The sequence below is a fragment of the Ostrinia nubilalis genome, chromosome 3, assembly GCF_963855985.1.
Source record: "Ostrinia nubilalis chromosome 3, ilOstNubi1.1, whole genome shotgun sequence".
Lineage (NCBI taxonomy): Eukaryota > Metazoa > Arthropoda > Insecta > Lepidoptera > Crambidae > Ostrinia > Ostrinia nubilalis.
The window spans coordinates 8,396,226-8,401,812 of NC_087090.1; the positions used below are offsets into that span (position 1 = coordinate 8,396,226).

General features: G+C 34.3%; 1 long non-coding RNA gene across 1 annotated transcript; it reads right to left on the reverse strand.

Annotated features, from left to right (window-relative positions):
* Positions 1-1,704: 1,704 nt before the first annotated feature.
* LOC135088296 (uncharacterized) lies at positions 1,705-4,378 on the reverse strand. The gene is made up of 4 exons (XR_010260997.1): positions 4,147-4,378; positions 3,372-3,590; positions 2,967-3,194; positions 1,705-2,207 (listed from the first exon to the last, which is right to left on the reverse strand). It is a non-coding gene; the product is annotated as an uncharacterized LOC135088296 (long non-coding RNA).
* Positions 4,379-5,587: the final 1,209 nt, after the last annotated feature.

Below are 5,587 nucleotides of genomic sequence, written 5' to 3' on the forward strand. Positions count from 1 at the left end.
GTAGATTTTTTTGGAGTTATTACTTGTCAAATTACACTTTGATGCAGGCAGAACTGTTACTTAGATATTATAGATTGTAACAAGTCCAAACTTGCACGGAAAGTTAGGTTTGTATTCTAATTTTCCGTATTTGTTTGTGGCAAGTCGGTCAAATGGACGAAAACAGGAGCTGGACGGAAAACCGGCGCAATTACCCTACCTACATATTTTACGGAACCCTATTATTTTCCAAAATAAAATTTAGCCTGTTACTCGTGGATAATGTAGCTTTCGAATGGTGAAGAATTTAATAAAAACGGTCCAATAGTTTTTGAGTCTATTCATTACAACCAAACAAACAAAGTTTTCCTCTATATAATATTAGTGTAGATACTTAAAGCACGGATAAGCGGGAGATTCGTTACAATAGGAAAAATGCTTCAGATTTTGAGGTTATTAGCATAACAGAAGTACATTTCCATTTTCTATCTTCTATAGGTACTTATAATAAATCTGTAGAGAGGTCAACTCTGTACATGAAATATATTTTCAAAATAACTATCAGGGGGTGATACTGATGCCAAAAATGCAATCAGTAAAATTTTTGTCTGTCTGTCTGTCTGTATGTTCCTTATAGAAACAAAAACTACTCGACGGATTTTAACGAAACTTGGTACAATTATTCTTCATACTCCTGGGCAGGTTATAGTATACTTAGGAATTCCCACGGGAACAGGAATTAGCGGGAAAATCCTTTTGTATGAAAAATCTAAACCGCTTAAGTTAGACGCTTTAAATTTCGCACGTAGGTACTTTAGTAAACTAATTCCCACGGGAACTGGAATTCGTGGGAAAATCCCTTTGTATGAAAAATCTAAACCGCTTTAGTTAGACGCTTGAAATTTGACATGTAGGTATCTTAATAAACTTAAAGCTTAGTTACAACAGGATATTGCAAAATTCCCACGTGAACGGGAAAAACATTTGAACGAAAAAATCTAAACCGCGTAAGATAGATGAAGGGGGTAAAACGGGATCCACGCGTACGAAGTCGCGGGCGGCCGCTAGTTGCTAATAAAACTATTTATTGTCAAGAATTATATGTATAATAATGCGAATTCCCGTTCCCGTGGGAATTAGTTTACTAAAGTACCTACGTGCGAAATTTAAAGCGTCTAACTTAAGCGGTTTAGATTTTTCATACAAAAGGATTTTCCCGCTAATTCCTGTTCCCGTGAGAATTCCTAAGTATACTATAACCTGCGCAGGAGTATGAAGAATAATTGTACCAAGTTTCGTTAAAATCCGTCGAGTAGTTTTTGTTTCTATAAGGAACATACAGACGGACAGACAGACAGACAAAAATTTTACTGATTGCATTTTTGGCATCAGTATCACCCCCTGATAGTTATTTTGAAAATTATATTTCATGTACAGAATTGACCTCTCTACAGATTTATTATAAGTAGGTATAGATATGTAGGAGAGACGTCTTAATTACACTTTAAATCGTAGATCGATAAAGAACCCCTTTGTCAAACCGTATGAATAGCAGCAAATAGAACTTTGCGTATTGGAAAAATAGGAATGCCTACGGAAAAGCCAAACATTTTTTAAAAAGAAGTTAATATATTTTACTTACATTTAAATCCAAAAATATCTTTATTCCGACCCAAGGGTAAGTAGGCAGTTATGTAGGTATAAATAAAAATACGTATGTAGGTACTTATTATTTATTAATGGTCATGTTCTACATTTTCTATTAAATATGGGCCCAATACATCAATGATGTCGCCATCACAACAAAGTACCATAAATGGTTTAACGAGATTCCGATATTTGTATAGGGAATAAGTTTTTTTTTTGGTATGCATAATTGCTACTTTTTTGCACATAAATGTATGTATGTACCATCCATGATGACAATAGCCTTTCTTTGTGGTAAATCGTTTCCTGGCTTCCCGAAAAGAGACTGGAACATAAAGGTTTCTTTGGGCTACTTCCTCTCTACTAATATGTTGTAACCCTAAATGTGCTGGTACGAAATGTTCCTCTATCATACTGCGTGCTTTCATTACATATTTTGTAAGAGTACTCCTTGAAATGCCAAGTAATGTAGCTATTCTGTCATCTGAATCACCGGTCCTCAGCTTCATTAAATAAGCACCAACTGTAGTAATTCGTGCTCTCTGATAGTATCTATGGCAAAGAAGATCTGAAGGACGAATCTGAAAATAAAATAAAACATCAGATTCACAGTTCAACAATAAGAAGAGCAATATTTATATAGGATTAACGACTTTTGTGTGTAACGGAATAGTAAGATGAGTGATGAAAGATAATTTATGATTTGAACGCTGAATGATGAGGAATGATTGGTCTATGGAGGAAACGAAAGGGATGAATGAGGAACGAGGATTGAGAGTGAGAATAGTGGTAGTTTAAAAGAGTAGTCTGTTGTTATGCAGGAAGTATAAATAAAACTTTACTGAGTTTATTTGGCTCAGGGAATTTTTAACTGGCTTTATAATAGTAAAAATTATGTTTAATATTATGTAAGTAATAATATTGCAATATTTTAATAATATAAGTCTATTTGTATTATACAGGGTGGAAACGATAAGTGATCTATAACACTTTTAATATTGTGTGGCTGGCATACATTTAGTATGGAGGCTGAAAACATTGAATTTTCGGATAGATCCAGTTAATTCTGTAACTATTTACTGATACCGTTAGAAAGAGCTCGTGAAGCACTTTCAGGATGAGTAACCAGTTTTTCGATATCTTGTGTAGTTTAGAAATAATCGAGTGAGATCACTTATCGTTTCCACCCTGTATAACCTGTATGGATGAGAGTAGTGGCAGATTGAAAGCAATGGAAGGAGTTGAAGGATGGGAAGGCTGATTCGGAAAAAACCTTTTTTATTATTATAATAAACCGGCATAATTATTTTTATGTATTATAAAACTGGCAGGGCTCTTACCTCTCTGGGTTGAATCCAATTTCGAACAATGTTTAATATATCTTGATTATTCTCTGTATCCAAACAATGACTTCAAGTTCGCAATAATGAACAACCACATCCAACACAAACTTGTTGGTGACCTACCGGGGCACCGGTTGGCATATCTGGAGAGTCTTGTGAAGTAGGTGTGGTATCTCTTTGCAATAATGAGTGACAAGCCCCACAGATGTAGTCATTTGCAGTAACCTGTTTAAAAATAATAATAATTAGAAATAAGTTTAAAAAAATTATCAGTTTTTTAATGTCCCGCACTTAAATTATTTTATTTTAGTATTAATTTACAGAAACCAATAACTTTACAAGAATTAGACTGATTGTATAGCCAATAACATTTTATTAAATAAGGACTTTAGCGTGCATTACCTCTAATGGAGTTAGTCGTTCCACAATTATGTTCCTGATGTTAATTCATATGATGTTGAGTGTTAGTTCTCAGGGACATGAGCTGATGTGAACGTGTTCTAGGCTCTAGTGTTCTACTGCAAAGCACACATTTTCTGCTAAGATTTGAAGTAGATGCATTTGTGTTGTATCTTGGGCTTGGGTCCAACATGTTGTGCATATAAGATCATGAGCTGTAACCTGTAAAAATAAATAGATTCATTGCATGCCATGCCACACATACTCCTGTGCGTTGAATAAATTGAGCCGCAAACCATAAAAAAAATGATAATTCAATATTATGTGCTGTTAGTAGAATTTTGGGTCAGAGGGTAGGGTTAAACAGCTTTAGTAAATAAGCATTGTTGTTATAATAATTAATTATGACGTGTTACAAACTTAGTTACAAAAAATAATAATCTAGTAGTCTTAGTTCCAAAAAACAAAACAAAACAAGCTTTCATTGAGAGCAGGGAGATAGTGTCAAAGTAAATAATTCCTTAGATTTACACCAAAACCAGCTGGATTGTCAACATAAATAACATAATTGTTGTTTCGCTCATGCCTCCATTGCGCTGTACCATCGACTAGTTTCTTACAATCGAATCGGGCCTGGCTGTCCACACTGTCCAGGGTTGAACCACAGATAATAGCGGAACATTCATTTCAAGACAACCCGCCATGAGAATGGCAATTCAGAAGTTTGGCAAGGCTAGTACTTATTCATAAGATTGCAGAGCAAAATGTAGGTACTTACCGATCGAGGTGCTGCCCATTGTTGTGTATAATTAAGTTGCTCATTTTCTAACACCATAGAACCACCAGCCGAGCCTTGGCCGAGCCACACAAAAACAGTAAATCCCAGGCTGAGTATGTCGTTATTGCAATCAATCAGAGTCCGTTTGAATAGCCAAGTTTGTAGTTAATAAAGTTCCGAAAATAAAAGCTAAAACACAAACGAATCACAAAGAAGGATCAAGCAACAAGACAGCAACACAGCAAGAGTGAGTGAGAGAGAAAAGGTGATGCGAGTGAATGACAATTTGACTAACAAATAGGGATGTCCATATTTTAGAATAGACATAATCGATTAAATTGATCGTTTTTGAAAAATTTTATTTTTAAACATTGTGTTGCTATAAATATTTATTTTATTTATTTAATAGGACAACCAACAAGACATACACTGGAAGACAATCAATATTTACAACGTATTTAACTTAATCTAAGTGCTGCCTTAATTATAGGTTGCCACGGCATGCAATAGTGGACTTATACATAAACAGTGTCTACACTTAAAGAAAAGAGTAAATATGTAAATGTAGGTAAATAAATGTGATTAAATATACATAAAATGCAATAATCCACTGAAGCGCTGCGGGCGCGGCGGATCTGCGCCCGTCTAAAGGTCTAATGATTAGACTCTAGTCTAATCGATCATACCATTATTTACTTAAATCGAAATAAAAAAGCGCATCTCTGTCTCTGCTCTGTCAATATGTCGGTGACTTTGATTTCGTTTAAATACTTTTAAAATATTTTTTCGAACTGCAACTTGTCCGATAGGTTTGGACACTTGCAAGTAAATAAATAAAATATACATAAAATTATGGTACATACTATAAAATTATGGTACATACTAAGTCTTTGAAAATCTTAGGGCGATTTTTATCAATGTCCTTTGTCTGCTCGATTGCATTGATGGTAAGGAGCAATGGTATTATCTATAATATCATTGGTAAGGAGGGACTGTTCTAAATACATATTATGATAGTTGAGATGGTTGAGAATATTTCCGGGTCGATCGCTTCCACCTTCGGCCTAGATAGTACCTACCTACCTACTTATACGCCAAACTATCTTATGATTGTTATGCATTGTTAAGTAGGGTTATAATACCTAATTATGATTGTTATGCATTGTAAGTAGGGTTATAAATAATTATAATTTACATAAGCAGCAGGTCGGTTATTTTTATTTAGGCAAATGTAATATTTTAAAAGACAATACGTACGATCAGATATTAAGATCAAAGATAAAGATTTCTGCTGTGAAAAAAAATATAAAACAGCTAACTTCTATATCAAGTTCCAACGTCGCTATACGTACCTACCTACTTAATGCTACTGGATTATACGTTCATAGCTCAGAAGTTTAGTCCTTTTTCAGCAGTGTTTAGTAAGAATATTATTACAAAT